Source organism: Artemia franciscana, chromosome 3, assembly GCF_032884065.1.
Source record: "Artemia franciscana chromosome 3, ASM3288406v1, whole genome shotgun sequence".
In the NCBI taxonomy this organism is placed as follows: domain Eukaryota; kingdom Metazoa; phylum Arthropoda; class Branchiopoda; order Anostraca; family Artemiidae; genus Artemia; species Artemia franciscana.
In genome coordinates, this window is record NC_088865.1 from 24,318,320 (window position 1) to 24,334,938 (window position 16,619).

Sequence of the window (16,619 nt, forward strand, 5' to 3'; positions counted from 1 at the left end):
TATATAAAGGTGGCACACACGCGAGCGTTAAGTGATGGCGGTGCACACATTGGATGTTAAGTAATGACGGTGCATGCGTGGAGCGTTACGTAATGATGATGCACACGTGCGATGTTACATAATACTTTAAGAGAATTTGTTTTTCAGGATTTCATTTTTTCTCTGGGATCCTTTATAATCTACACATTTTTGTCCCTTTTAGGAATCGAAAAAGACTTCCCCTCAATGGAATGGTGTGCTTGACAGCTGGACCATGAAAACCTCCTTAGTATTTTGATTCGGGGAATAGCTTCTAATGGAAACGTTTCGAAAATCTGTGGATTATATGTTTCCAATGTTTGCAATAATTGGCATGCGGGGAAGAACATTGATTATTGGAAATTGGTTATATTTTATATATCCTAACGTGAATTAGACCGGTTACGTTAGGTATTGAATCAGTGAGACGTTACATAGCATTGGCTGTAGATATTTCATTAGGTAAATTATCAAATATTGAAGGTTCATCCTGGAAGAAGAAATCTAAAAAACACAAGTTTTTTATTCTACATAAAAAGTTTATTAATAAGAAACACTATAAAATCATGAAATCAAAGAAAAAGCAACGAAAACGAAAAACGTGAAAAAAAGCTGACATAGGATAAAATATAAGCAAAACAAGCGTGAATTAGAAAGACAGGGGCCATAGAAACCAATTATAGAGGAAGGGGGGAGGGTTGTTACTAAAGTTAAATTTAAGTCAAAATTAAGAGGAGTTTTTGGGGGGTCCTAATGAAAATGCCTTGTTTCTATTGCTTTCTTAGACGCACCTGCCTGTTACATTGTATAAGTTTAACTATTGGGACTAGCAAAATCACATTTTGAAGGAGCCCAAAGCATTACGCTTTAAGCAGCAGAAGCCTCATTACTTAAAATAGTAATAATAAGAAAAAATGTCAACTTCACAATGTGCTTTCTCGCTAGTAAATGAAACACGCAAACGAAAAAAAGACACACTTTTTTGCATTGGATTATTTCTGAGAGGTCTTAATGAAAATTCCAAGATTCTTTGACCCAAGATAGATAGATAGGTAGATAAATGTTTGTTTGCAACAAGAATTAAACAATCTAACCAAACAGCGCAAATGCCTAATAGCAAACTTAAGCGCGTGGTATATCACCAAAAAAAATTACAGCTAAAATTAATGTGCACTTCCTACGAAAATCAAACTTCAACACTCACAACGGAAAATATTATGGGAGACCAGCAACATGAATTCTTAATAACTTCAGAAATTGGTTTCTATCATTACAAATTCTCACAGCTATTGGGATTAAATTCTAAACTTTCGGACCAGTATGACGCAAACTAAATGCCACTCGCACTGTTGGCCCAATTTGAAAAGAAAAATCAGAACTGTGACATGTTGGGTAATTGTGGAATTGTGAAAATATGGGGAATAATCTTGGAAAATCTAGTGAAAGTTGTCCAAAAACATAATTGTGGCAAATATTAGAAATGGCAATAAAATGATGTTGATGAACAGAGAAGAAACCAGAAGATCCATAAAGATGGCTAACTGACGATCCATTATTAATATTAAAAATTAATCTAAGGGCTTTATTTTGTGGAATTCGAAGAGTTTTAAATGTTGAAGGAAAACATAAACACAATAAAGAAATTATGGATTAAAAAAAATATATATATTGTCTTTAAAACATCCCTTGGGAAAAAATGGCGTAAAGGAGAAAGAATTCCGATCTTTCGCGAGATATTTAGAGACATTGTTTTCAAATGTTCGTGGAAAGACAGATTTTCACCCAAAATAACTTCAAGATATTTAAATTGATCAATAATTTTTATTACCCTATCATTTAGATAAAGAGAAAACTGTTCTGTTTTCTGAGAGCCAGATAAAGAAAACAGCATATATTGACATTTCTTCTCATTTAACGAAATTAAATTTCTGGCGTACCAATCCACTGAAAAAGTATGGATAAATCAGCATGGGATGCGAAAATAATAACATCATCTGCAAACATTACAATTTTACAAAGCGGTAATACCTCGGGCAAATCATTTATAAATAGAAGGAATAAGGTCGGTCAAAGGACAGACCCCTGAGGGAGCCCACAACTTGTCAAAACACTTTCTGAACGAATACCATTAATTCTATCATGAAATTCAAGTTTTCTACCCATAAGATAAGTTTTAAGAAAATTTAAGGATTTTAAAGCAAATCATATTTTGGGAGTTTCATTAACAACAGACGATGGTCTACTGTCTCAAAGGCCTTGGCGACATCAAGAAATACTGTCAACGCATAATGATCACCGTGGATTGCAACATTTATCTCAAGCAGAAGTTGATCAATTGCCTACTCTGTTGATTTTCCTTTAATGAAACCAAACTGAGAAGGATGAAAAATATTTTTGCCAATTAAAAAACTATGGAGCTGATGGTTCGTTATCTTTTCCAAAATTTTACTAAACACTGATAAAAGTGATATGCCTCTGTAATTTGAAGGATCACTACTACTTCCGCCTTTATGTAGTGCAATAAAATTAGCTTTCTTCAAGAATATGCATATTCTCCGAGAATATACATATTCACGCCACCGTGACAATTTGTGGCCGACTGACCCGAGAAACCCTTTCCATGGGGAAGGGGGGAATTAATATTGGAGGTACATTTAAGCCATACTAAGAGATGTTTCTGGGGGTGGGGGTCTTAATTAAAAATGCCCCGTATCCATTAGCCTATTATATTGTATTAATTTAAATCTTGGTATTAACAAAATAACATTTTCAATGAGCTTTAAGTATTAATTTTTATGCAGCCGAAGCACCATTACTTACAATAGTAATAATAAGAGAAACTGTCAACTTAACAGTACGTTATCTCGCTAGTTAATTAAACACTCAAACGAAGAAAAAAGACACACTTTTTGGCATTCGGTTAATTTCTGAGAGATATTAATGAATATTCCACGTTTCTTTGAGCCAAGACTATGCGTATTCACGCCACTAGGGCAATATGTGGCTGCCCCAACCTAGTAACCAGTTTTAGGGAGGATGGAGAGGGTTTTTATTAGAGGTAAGCTTAAGCCATATTAAGAGGGATTTCAGAGAGCTCTTAATTAAAATGTCTCGTATTTTTTCTTTGTAAGAAGCACTTGCCTGTTAAATTGTATTAATTTCAATCTTGGCATTAGGAAAATCGCATTTCAACTGAGCCGTAAGTATTACGCTTTATGCAGCAGAAGCCTCATTACTTACAATAGTAACAATAAGAAAAATTCAACTACACTATATGTTTTCTTGCTGGTTAGTGAGAAACGCAAACGAAGAAATAAAAGAACTTTTTTTGCATTTGGTAATATCTGAGAGGTTTTAATGAAGATGCTACGTTTCTTTGAACCAAGACTATGCGTTTCACGCCATCTTGATAATATTTGGCAGGTCTGTAATACCCCTATGATACATATTATCAATCCTAACTCATTTTCACACATTTTCTTGATAAAACTATGCTTTAAATCTATTGATATATGTTTTCACAAGCAACTCCTCTGGTGATACACCATGTCAATTCATACCACCGTGACAATATGTGGCTGGTTCGTGACACCCCACTATACACATTATCATTCCTAAGGCATTTTGAAACATTTTCTTGATAAAAATTATTCTTTAAATACTATTGATTCATGTTTTCTTAAGCCATTCCCCTCGTGATACACCATGTCAATTCATGCCATCATGGTAATATGTGGTTGGGCTGTAACACCCTCGTGATACACATTATCATTCTAATGTATTCTCAGACATTTTCTTGATAAAAAATGCTTTAAATTCATTGGTCCGTGTTTCCTTCAGCCACCCCCCCTTGTGATACACCATATCAATTTGCACCACCCTTGCAATACGGCCCATGGGATCCCTGCTATACATATTATCGCTCTTAAGGCATTTTTCAGATATTTTCTTGATAAAAATTATGCTTTAAATCCATTGGTTTGTGTTTTATCAAGCCACCCCTCGTGATACACCATGTCAGTTCACGCCACCATGACAATATATGCCTGCCACCTGACATGCCTGTGATAGACATTATCATTCCTGTTATATTCTCAACCTATCGCTGATTCCAGGATTTTTATGGGGCTACCCCCTGGTGCTCTATGACTTGTCATCAACAATAGCTAGTTTATTCCGCGTTATCAATAAGTATCATTTTTATATTGGAAGGATAAACACTAATATCTTATTTTAAAAAGCGAAGTTATAATATTTCAATAAAGTGTGCACAAGACAAAGTTATTGCTGCGTTGAATTCTCGCAATATTTGAACTATGAAACATGCATTAATAGGGATGGTAATTGAAATGTATGCGTGCATTGTCATGACAGTAAGGAGTTGAATTCCTCTGGAGTGCCTCAAGAATTTCCATCATCAAAATGGTGGATATGCAAGAGTAACATTTCCAGTGATGATAATGCTGAAAGAGAATGCAAGGCAAAAATTTTAGTTGATAACGAAGGCCAACTTCTTGCTTATCCTGCTGGTAACGTGTTACATGTTTATAAATCCTATCTCCAACGGTGGTGGTTAACGGCAGACACATATTGTCACGATGGCGTGAATTGACATGGTGTGTCACGAAAGGGGTGGTCTGCGAAAAAACGAATCGATGAATTTGAAGCATTATTTTTATTAAGAAAAATGGCTTTGAAATGATAATATGTACAATAGGGGTATCAGGGACCAGCCACATATTGTCAAGGTGGCATGAATACGCATAGTATCGGCTCAAGGAAACGTGGGATTTTCATTAAAACCTCTAAGAAATAACGAAATGTAAAAAAATTGTTCCTTTTTTTCGTTTGCATGTTTCATTTGCTAGCGGGAAAACATATAGTGAAGTTGAAATTTTTTCTTATTATTACTATTGTAAGTAATGAGGCTTCTGCTGCATTTTGCATAAAACTTGCGGCTCATTCGACATGCGATTTTGCTAATATATATATTTAAATTTATACAAAGTAACGGGCAGGAGCGTCTAATAAATCAATAAAAACTAGGTATTTGAATTAAGAACACTCAGAATTATCTCTTAACATGGCTTAAATTTACCACTAATAAAATCCCATGAAATCCGCATGTTGTCACGGTGGCGTGAATATGCATTGCCTTGGCTAAAAAATTTGGGATTTTTATTAAAACATCTGATAAATAACCGAATTCAAAAGAGTGTCTCTTTTTTCTTGGTTGGTGTCTCTCATTTACTAGCGAGAAAATGTATTTAAATTAATACAATGTAACAGGCAGGTGTGTCTAATAGGGCAATAGAAACGAGGAACTTTCATTAAGAACCCCCCCCCCTGAAACACCTCTTAATATGGTATAAAATGACCTTTAATAACAACCAACTCCCTCTGGAATTGGTTGCTAGGACCCTGACCATTTTTAATTCACGCTTTTATCGTTATATTTTACCTTATTTCAGATTTTTCAAATTTTATTTTTCTATTTGTTGAGTTTTATTTGCTTTTTTCTGGGATTTTATGATTTTATAATGTTTTTTATTAATAAAACTTGTATGTAGAATAAAAATTTCGTATCTTTTGGATTTCTTGATCCGGGATGAGCCTTCAATACGTAGTCATTTATGTGAAGAAATATCTAAAGTCAATTCTATGCTACATCTCACTGACATGATGCCTTACTTAACATGTCCTGGTCAAGTTGGAAAATTAAAAACACTGTAACAAGGAGGTATACATCAAATGTAACGAATTTCCAATAATCGATTTTTCTGCTGCATGTTAATTATTGCATACCTAGGGAACATGTAATCCATAGCTCCATTGAAACGTTTCCATTATAAATTATTTCCCGAATCAAAATTTTAGGGAGTCCTTCTTGATTCAGCTCCTAAAGGGAACAAAAATACTAAGAATACTAGGTTTTCCTAAGAAAAAAATTAAATCGTGAAGAAAAAATCTTTTAAAGTATTATGTAACATCTCACGTGTACATCGTCATTATGTGGCATCCCAAGTTTGCACCGTTATTACGTAAAATTCCACTTTTGCACCGCCATTACGTAACACTCACGTGTTTGCCGCTGTTACGTAACACCAACGTACGCTCCCTTATCAGGTACAAGTGGGGATTCCCTACGGACCATGAAGAAATATGTCAAGCGAGATTATGGCATTCCCAATAATTCCACAAAGTTACACAGGATTGCATCACCCCCAACATAAGCAAAATTCCATACTATGTAGGCTTCGCCGCTTGACTAGTGGACCTTGAGATCTAATACGTCATGCAAGATTAATAAACAAGTGTACTATATCATTTCACTTGCATTTTGGTTGATAGGGCCCCGTTTAAATTGACTGCTAGAGCCCCGTTGGAATTGGTTGCTATGGTCTCTGTTGGAATTGAACACTAGTCCCCCCCCCGTTGGAATTGATTGCTAGGGCCCCCCTTTGGAATTGGATGCTAGGACTCTGGTTGAATTGGTTGCTAGGGGCTCCCGGTGCAAAAGACCACTAGGAGCCCAGTGGAATTGTGTAACGTCACGCGTGCGTTTGCATCTTGTCTAGCAGACTTTAACAAGTCCTATTCATAACAATTAAAAGTAAACAAGCCCTATTACGTAATATACACCTGCATCCATTTGCATAGATAAACAATACCCTATTACGTAACAAGCGCCTACATCTTGAAGTAAACAAATCCTATTATGTAACAACCAATAAAAGCATTTGCCTAAGTAAAAAAACCATATTACGTAACAACTAAAGAGAGCATTTGCATTAGTAAACAAACCCTATTAAGTAATCAATAAAGATTCCTGAAACAAACAAGCCCTATTACGTAAAAAGCACCTGTGTCTGGAAGAAGGTTAAACAAAAGTGTCCAGACTAGGATTAGAATGGATAGTGTTCGCTTAAAAGCAGAGGAATCCCACTACTATTACCTTTCTATGACGTACAAACAATAGTTCAAATAGGGATAAATACTTTTATTAGACAGTGAAAACAATGTCAAAATCTCTTGATATTTTGATCATATACAAAGTGATCTCTGTTAAAACTGTTATTTGTACGATATACCTGCATTTTTCTTTCGTAACGTATTGTCCTTGACGATGTCCGTTAAGCTAAGTGTGCTTACACAACTTATTTTCCTTGTAGATTACCCCTATGCTAAGTCTGCTTACCCTGAAAGTTTTAAGCCGACCAGAGAAATACAACGTTTGTTCCGTTTTTTGTTTCACGGGTCAGTACAACCCTCTTTTTCTAACCGTTTTCCCCTCCTAGGCTTGTGTGACTGAGGAATTTATCAGTAGATCCGAAACAAAATAAATTAAGACGTACTTTTAGTGCCTGGAAGCAATGTAATTTTTTCTCCGTAGATCTTTTCTTCATTGAGGTTTCCTTATCTTTCTTTACATTCACTTTAACATTAAGCTAATCTGAGAAAACAAAATTTTTTGGCCCAGTTTCAGATTTCACATATCACTACAACCAACAGTTAAAATACTTTTGTTTTCAGTTACGTCTGCTTGTTTCTGTCTACATGCTATGTAAGTTACTAGTACGATTGGACGATATTGAATATCCATATCGATATATCGATATATCGCACCAAATATCGATATCAAATATCAAAACATAAATATCGACATCAAAAACCATATTATATCGATTTTTTCTGGTATCTACCGATGAATGTCCAGCGGAAGAGATCGAACATAGAAAATTCTTTTGCAAATGGTCGAGAAGAAATAATAATCTATTCAATCCGCTGACTCGCATATGCTGATAAACAGCTGCCTCCATGAGATGGCACAGCCCATTCTCAAATACGTTTGGTGAGGTCGTGCTCTCAAATATTACTAAGAACCTTCAAAAAGCTTGGCTAGAATGTGTTCAGATCAAACTCGTCACGATTGTACCATGCTTCGATCCGCGTTTCTAGATTTGGTATAATACCCTTGACGATCTTCTCGAAGTTGAGAGAGAACAGCAAGAGAGATGGATTGGGCCTTACTGGAATGTGTATCAGCAGACGCAAGTGCCGTAACAATCCCTATGATTCAGCCACTACACAATCAAGGCAGTTTGTGGGGATCTCATGACGAAGTTTCACTAGTCGCTGCAAGGCAAGCTTTGTCAGCAGTTGTATCTGTCACGGCTCTCTAGATTTTCAGTAGGGAGTCCTTAGTTCGAAAAAAGCTGATCCACTCAATTCATGGAAGTCTCGTAATATGGGTTTCGGAATTAACTGTACAAAGTTGTAATAAAAGTTAATGTCCATGATCACCGTCAATATCCTTTCTGGGAGTGGATTCCAAGCCTGATTAGTTAATCAAACAGTTCGTGTTTGCAATCTCTTAGTATGAAGCAACCTACCCAAATAGCTACCAAAACTATAAAACACAAAATTTTTATAACAATAGACACATCAAATGAATTGGCTTTTCATGCCGATTCCAAATATATAAAACTCATCAAGTTTCATGTACCCATCAAAAGCTAAAAGCCAGAGAAAATATGCTTGATTTTTGAGAAAGAGGACGAACACCCTTAAAGATTCAATGCATCTTAATAAAAAATCACACCGTTAGCTTCGGAATATATGAGAACCATAGGGTAAGGGTTTTTAGCTTCCATATGTAAAAATGTAAAAATTTTGCAATTTTTGCCAAAAGAAAGACCAGAAATACTTTTTTTTTTTCTGTTTTTGCCAGGGTGATCGTATTGAACCAACGGTAATATAAGATCGGGAAAGGGCTCGCTCGAATGGAAATTACAGTTCTCGTTCCCCGTTTCGTGACCAACACGATTCCCCCATCTTTTCCATACTCCTTTTTCCTAAAGTCGTCCGAGCAAAATCATACCTCAAGGGATGACATACTGCAAGTCCCTGGGGAAAGGGTGGTAAGCTATGAAATTTGTCCAGTATTTTCATTTAGTATTTGTTATTGGGAACTTAACATCCCTTCTGGGGGCTGGGTGTTTTTTTCGCGGGGGGAACCTTCTGCGGGGATTATCCAAGGGGAGAACTTTCCATGAGGTGGGAAGTTTCCGGGGAAAAACTTTACCCGGGTTAATTTACTAAAATTCTAAAACAAAATTCTTTTTATTTAATTTATTTTCTCTTTGCCGATTAAATTTTTCATGTAGAGATATTCTGAATATTCCCAGGAAAATTTTCAAAGGAGTTGAGCTTGTCTGGGGGATTTTCTCGTGGGGGGGAATTGTCTCGTGGGGGGATTTTCGGCAGGAAAAATTCTCCATGGAGAAACTTAAAAGGGACTAACTTTCCATTTAGACATTGGGAGGGGTGAATTTACTGGAAAATTTTCCCACGGAGAGAGGATTTCCGGCATGATTTGAAAAACGATTAGAAATTAATAGAAAAACTAGTCTTTTTTCTTTAAGAAAGTTGGCTAAACTTAATTTTCCAAGCGGAATTGTCCGCAAGATGTTTTTTTTTTTGGGGGGGGGGATTTTCAACAGTGACAGAATTGTCTGGGAAATGGGGCATCTTGTGCGGGAGGAATTTTCAAGAAAGAACTTTCTTGGGGAGATTTTCCATGGAGACAAAAGGTGGATTGTTTGGCATCATTTGAAAAACTATTAGAAATTAAATAAAAAAAAACATTTTTTTTTACTAAAAGTAAGGAGCAATATGAAAATTTAAAACGAACAGAAATTACTTCGTATATGAGGGCAAATACCCCTCCTCAATACCTAGCTCTTTATGCTTATTTTAACTTTTTATCCCAATTGTTTAAGAACAACTCCTGAAACACGAGAGCTGTCTAATTAGAATAAGTACATTGTTAAAATACAAAAAGAAACTTTGGCGTGAAGAGGGAGGTATCGAGGATGTTTATCCCCCTCATATACGGAACAAATTCTGTTTTTTTTTTTTCAGTGCTGCCTCTTACTATCAGTTGAAATAAAAACATTTTTTTTTTTATTTAGTCACCAAAATACTGGACCAATTCTCAGGGGAAAATATTAACATGTTGCTGATTTGAATAGCCCAAATACGCAGTAGGTTATTTTTTTTTTGTCCTGAGCTCGAGTATTTCCTAATCAGGTTTTTATAATATCCGTTCATGCGATGGAAGTTTTTTGTACATTATTCAAAATTTGGAAAAAAAAAATGTGCAAAATACTCATTAGTTACCAATTATGTTATTAAATTTTGCCAAACCCTAAAGTTAATCTGAGCAAAAAAAAACTGATAAGAAATAACAAAATCGATATATCGAATATCGAAAGTGAAAATATCAATATATCGTTTAATCAAATTATCACCCAAAGCCTATCAGAGACTAAACAAAATTAGGGCCAGTTTTCGAGGTCATGAACAGAAACAGCCAAAATTAGTTTCGAATTTTCTATCTGCGCACGGGTCAACGGGGCCAGGCAACTTACAAATTGTTATTTTAAGCCAAATGCAATTTCAGTCGCTAATTTTGTACCTCCAATATTTTCTAGCCTTTTGGTATGGAATGATGAAAAACTCGAAGTGGAGTGACTGAGATTAATATAATTAGTCCTAATGATCAGAAATGCTTACGAGATATTACGCATCCGTTATTTTGATAGCCTCGGTGAATATACTGTCTTTTTATTTGCCTCACTGCTTCATCAAAACTAGATTCTAGTTCCATTGCGGCTAATAGTGCACAGTCTTTTTGGCGAATTTGTGATTAATACTCGTTCATTCCCACGCTTCCGCCCTCTGAAAAAAAACGTAATGTCTCCTCGCCTTCTCTTCTTCCCTACATTCCGAGAGTTTAAGATTGATACTGACAAGTTGATGTCGCAGATAAGTTATTTTAATAGCCTGTATCCATAGTTTATTGCAATTTACCTCTGCCCCATCCTTCAAGTCAAATCTTCAGATTTGCTTGACCCTCCGGCGCCATTTGGAAATTTAAGCTTGTTACGACAATCTGCTCCTGAGATAGTGGAGATGAACTATTTTTATAAGCTTTGCATATATGGTTACTTTGGGTCTGCATCACTACTTTGCCCAAAATAGAACCTGGTCTGACAGGATCTTGTAGTAAAAATAAACTCTAATCATGTTAGAGATCAAAATCTTTGCATCATTCCCCTTTACCTCTTCTTATCGATTCAAAATTCAAAGCCCGATTACCACCCCAACACTCTTTAAAATTTCATCTTGATCCCCGAAGCTGTTCCCAGGACATTGCAGATACACCTTTTTAATCATCTAGCAATACATGCCAAATAATTAAAAGGAAAATTACTTCGTATATGTGGGCAAATCCCTCTCCTTAATACCTCGCTCTTTACGCTAATTTTAATTTAAGAACAACTCCTGAAACACGAGAGCCGTCTAATTAGAATGAGGGCATGGTTAAAATACAAAAAGAAACTTTGGCGTGAAGAGCGAGTATTTATTATGGGTTATCCCCCTCATATACGGAACAATTTCTGTTCTTTTCATTGTTGCTTCTTACTTTCAGTTGAAATACGAATACGAAATAATAGAAATCGTATTTTCTTAATCTTGTGTTTTGGGGACGCTTCATGGACGACATAATTTCAGTTCGGAATTATGGCGAAAATGAACTTAAAGATTTTCTAGAACATTTAAATTCTGATGATAGAAACCTGCAATTGACTCTAGTGACCGAAACAGATGGAAAAATACTGCGTGTTATAATACGTAGTGTCAATAACCTTGATTTTACGGTTTACAGAATACCTACGCACAATAATATATACCTTCACTTCAAATCTAACCATCCTACACAGTTTAAAAGAGGCGTGGTAATATCTCTTCTGGATAGAGTACTTAACACCTATTCAGAGCCGTATATTAAGAAAAAATTAAATTTTATTATAGACATACTTTTTGGCAACAGGTACCTAGTTTCTCTCAAAAATACTGTTATTGATCAAAGATTAGAGATACATTTTTCTAAAGCCTGAAATCCCACACCAGTAAATGATTCGAATAAACCCACAAGCACGATTTACCTACCTTATATTCCGAAAATTACTTCAAAACTGAAAAAAAGTTTGCTTAAAAAATAATTTCAGTGTTGTCTTCACAAGTAATTTAAGTATAATGGATCTTTTTAACTCTGGTAAGGATAAAACCACCGTTACTCGTCTAAGAGTGGTATATCAACAACCAAGTAGTTATGGAAATTATTACATTGGTTGGACCCATCAGAATTTAGGATCTATAGTACAGCAACACAAAGAAAGTATTGAAAAGCATTAAAATCTAAAAATAGCTACATATCTTTCGATTCAGCTTTAAGCAATCATATTTTTGAAAATTCAAATCATTATGTTCTATTTGATGAAACGATTCGAATTAGCAATGGCCTAGGAATCTAACAAACTGTCCGCGATCCAATCGAAATCAAACGAGACTTAAATATCAATACATCCCTAAATAGAGACTTGGGTGAATAAACACTCAACCCTATGTACACAAAATTAATTATGGAAAACAATCTAATTAAAAATAAAACAAAAAAAAGGAACCATTAAAAACAAACCCAATCCCATAAGAACTATAAGATTAACTACAGAGAATGCAAACATCGCAATAAGAAATTATTCCGGTTTTTAACAAATACAGTTAGTGAAATGAATGAACCTTTTTAGCTTGTAAAATGTGAGCTTTTATCACACAGTCTTGACTAAACTTTCCGGTAAGAAGTAATGATACCAAGGCTATTTTAAAAAATGGATTTTTAACCAAGAAGTTTTATTGTAAGTGTTTTTTGTGTTAATTTTTATTATTTTCTTTACTGAAGACGCCCTTAGATATAGGGCCGAAATATTAAATAGGTTTGTTCATTCACTGTCTTGGGAAAAAAAGTCCTCATTGTCTCTCTTCTGTATTTGTAAGAAATTCACGCTGAAACCTGGTTAAAGAAACTTGACTGTTCTATTTTGTTTATTTTTGAAGTTGCTGCCCAGTTTTAGCTCCCAAATCACATTGGGCTCTTTAAATTTTAATATGTGGTTGTAGATTTCCATTGACCTATATCTCTTGTTCACTTAACTTGGCAAACAAATCTAATAAGAAAATGTCAAGCGTTATAGGAGACAATTTTTCCTTGTAACCCGGTTGTCAAATTGACAATAGGACGACCAAATTTAATTTTCTTTTGAACTCAATCGGAGGATTTAAATTTCCCAAATCAGAAAATAAGACGTTACCTTAAATTCTCAAATTGAAATTTTCCTCTCTTATAAACGTCAATTTTCCGCTTTCAAATTATTGAATATTTTATATTTTCCTCACGACTTATCACGAAAAAATGGTTTTGAAAAAATTGATTCGATTTGGGATGCTTTTTATTACACGTTTAAGTTGTAACAACGCAAAGGAGAAAACTATCCATAGTAAGGGTAATTAGAGAGAAACAATTAGACGATGTCATGATGCTCCTTAATGTAAATTTCACATTTAAAAATACTAAGATTGTCCATCACAAAATATTTTTATTTCAAAGCCACAAGGTTTTGCCTCCATTCTTTCGTTCATAACAAGCACATTAGACATCAAAGTAACACCCAAAGTATTTTGCAAAAAAACTTCGAGCCAAAAACTCAAATTTCCTTTGAAAAGTCAATTTTGTTGTTAATCTCACTGCTAAAAGTACCTAATCAATAATAACCAGCAGATAGTGCCGATTTTTTTTCAATTTAACTATCCATATTGACAATCGAGATAGTAAAGGGAAATGTTGTGTCTTGCGTCTTTCAAATATTTTAGTCTAGGTACTGTTAGGCTAGGCGAGTCCATACGTGGACTCGCTCTGTGTTTTTGTCTCTCTTTGCCGGTTCCTGTGTGTATGACCGGCTGTTTGACTGTCTCTGTGTCTTTCTTTGTTTTCTTCTGTGTCTGACTCTGTGTGTTTTTGGCTCTCTCTATCTCTGTGCCTGTGTGTTTGACCGTCTGTTTGCCTTTCTCTGCGTCTGTCTTTGTGTGTTATCAGTCTCACTCTGTGGGTTTCTCTATCTCTCTCCCCCTCTCTCTCTTTCTATGTACCTTTGTGTCTGACCGTCCGATTCCCTGTCTCTGTGTCTGTCTTTGTGTGTTTGTATGTCTGATTTTTGTCTCTCTCTCTCTCTCTCTCTCTCTCTCTCTCTCTCTCTCTCTCTCTCTCTCTCTCTCTCTCTCTCTCTCTCTCTCTCTCTCTCTCTCTCTCTCTCTCTCTCTCTCTCTCTCTCTCTCTCTCTCTGTGCCTGTGTAAATGCCCGTCTGTTTGTTTGTCTGTGCGTGTTTCCCTTTGTGTGTGACAATATGACGCTGAAACATGGTTAAAGAACTCCCTCAGATTATTATATCTTCTTTATGTATGAAGCTGGTGCCCAGTTTTAGCCCCTAGACCACATTGAGCTCTTTAAACTTTAATATATCGCTGTAGATTTTCGTTGACTAATATCCATTGTTCACTTAACTTGGTAAAAAATGTAATAAGAAAATGTCAAGCATTATGAGAGATATTTTTTCCTTGTAACCCAGTTGTCAAATTGATAATAGGACGACCGAATTTAATTTTCGTTTGAACTCATTTGCAGGATTCAGATTTCCCAAATCAGAAATAAGGCGTTACCATAAATCCTCAAATTGACCTTTTCTCCTCTTATAAACGTTGATTATCCGCTATCAGATTATTCAATGTTTTACATTTTCCTCACACGTTATCCTGGCAAAATGTATTTGAAAAAACCGACTCCATCTGGAGATCCGTTTTATTAAGTGTTCAAGCTGTAACAACGATTAAGACGAAACTATCAATAATTAGGGTAATTTGAGAGAAACAATTAGACGATGTCGAGATACTCCTTAATGTAAATTTCACATGTAAAAATACTAATATTATCCATCACAACATATTTTTTCTCAAAACCACAGGGTTTTGCATCGATTCTTTCGGTCTTACTTTCTTGAGCCGAAAAACTCAAATTCCCTTTGAAAAGTGAATTTTGTTGTTTTTCTGATTGCTGAAAGTACTGTATCAATAATAACCAGCTTATAGTGACGTTTTTTCCAATTTAACGATCCAAATTGACAGTCGAGATAGTCAGCATAAAATGAGTGTTGTATCCTGCGTCTCTCAATTATTTCTAGGTACTGTAAGGATAGGCGATCCTAGGTGCTACTTACCTGTTGTACTATTAATGCCAGCAGCAGATCGAGTGGGGCTTGGGGGCACTATCCTTTTCACACTGTCCCTATCAAAATGAAAGGTTTTTCAGTAGACTCTTCAGATAACTTTTTTATGTATTCATAGAATTGCTCCTACTGTTTTAATTCTTCCTGGGGCCAGCATAGCTTTGCAAGCTCCTCTTTCACCCAAATGTGTCCACAGCTCCCTCTTTATTCCCTCCCATGACAGTTTTGTTTCTTCTAAATGCTTAGTAGTGATGACCCAATTACTTCTGGAAGCTTCATAGCCGCTGCTCTTTTCTTCCTTTATTGATTTAGATGACGGAGAAGTTAAACGGTGATCCACCTCAGGGCAAGATGCAGGTGCTTGTTAAGTAATAGGAAATGTTTTCTAAGAGATGCAGGGGCTTGTTACGTAATTTGTAATATTTTCTAAACGATGCATCTGTTACTTGAAAACCAAATCAAATAGAAAATTCGAAACTAATTTTGGCTGTTTCCGCTCATGACCCCAAAAACTGGCCCTGATTTTGTTTAGTCTCTGATTGGCTTGTAACTAGTGCTGGGTGATAATTTGATTAAACGATATATTGGTATTTTTTAACTTCCGGTATTTGATATACCGATTTCGATATTTCTTATCTGTTTTTGCTTAGATTAACCTCAGGGTTTGGCAAAATTCAATAATAAAATTAGTAACTAAAGAGTATTTTGTACACTTTTTTTCTAAATTTTTAATAAGATATAAAAAACTTCCAATACATGAACGAATATTATAAAAACCCTGATTTCGAATTACTCGGTATCAGAATAAAAAAATAACCAACTACCGATTTGGGCTATTCAAATCAGCAACATGTCAATATTTTTCCGTGAGAATTGATTCAGTCTTTCGGTGATTAAATAAAATAAAACTGTTTTTGTTTCAACTGAAAGTAAGAAGCAACATTGAAACTTAAGAAAAACAGAAATTGTTCCGTATATGAGGGTGAAAATCCCTCCGTAATACCTTGCTCTTGACACCAAAGTTTCTATTAGTATTTTAACAATATCTTTATTATAATTAGGTGGCTCTCGTGTTTTAGGAGTTGTTAGTAAATGATTAGGATAAAAAGTTAACATTAGCGTAAAGAGCGGGGTGTTGAGGAGGCGGATTTGCCGTCATATACAAAATAATTTCTGTTCGTTTTAAATTTTAATATTGCTCCTTACTTTTAATTAAAAAGATAGTTTTTAATCCAATGTCTGATAGTTTTTCAAGTAATACCAAACAATCCACCTTTTGTCTCCATGGAAAATCTCCCCCAAGAAAGTTCCATCTTGAAGAGTTCCTACCACACAAGATTCCCCTTCCCCCAGACTACCTCCTCCCATACAAGATTCCTCCCACACAATACTTCCTCCCACAGAAGATCCCGATCCTC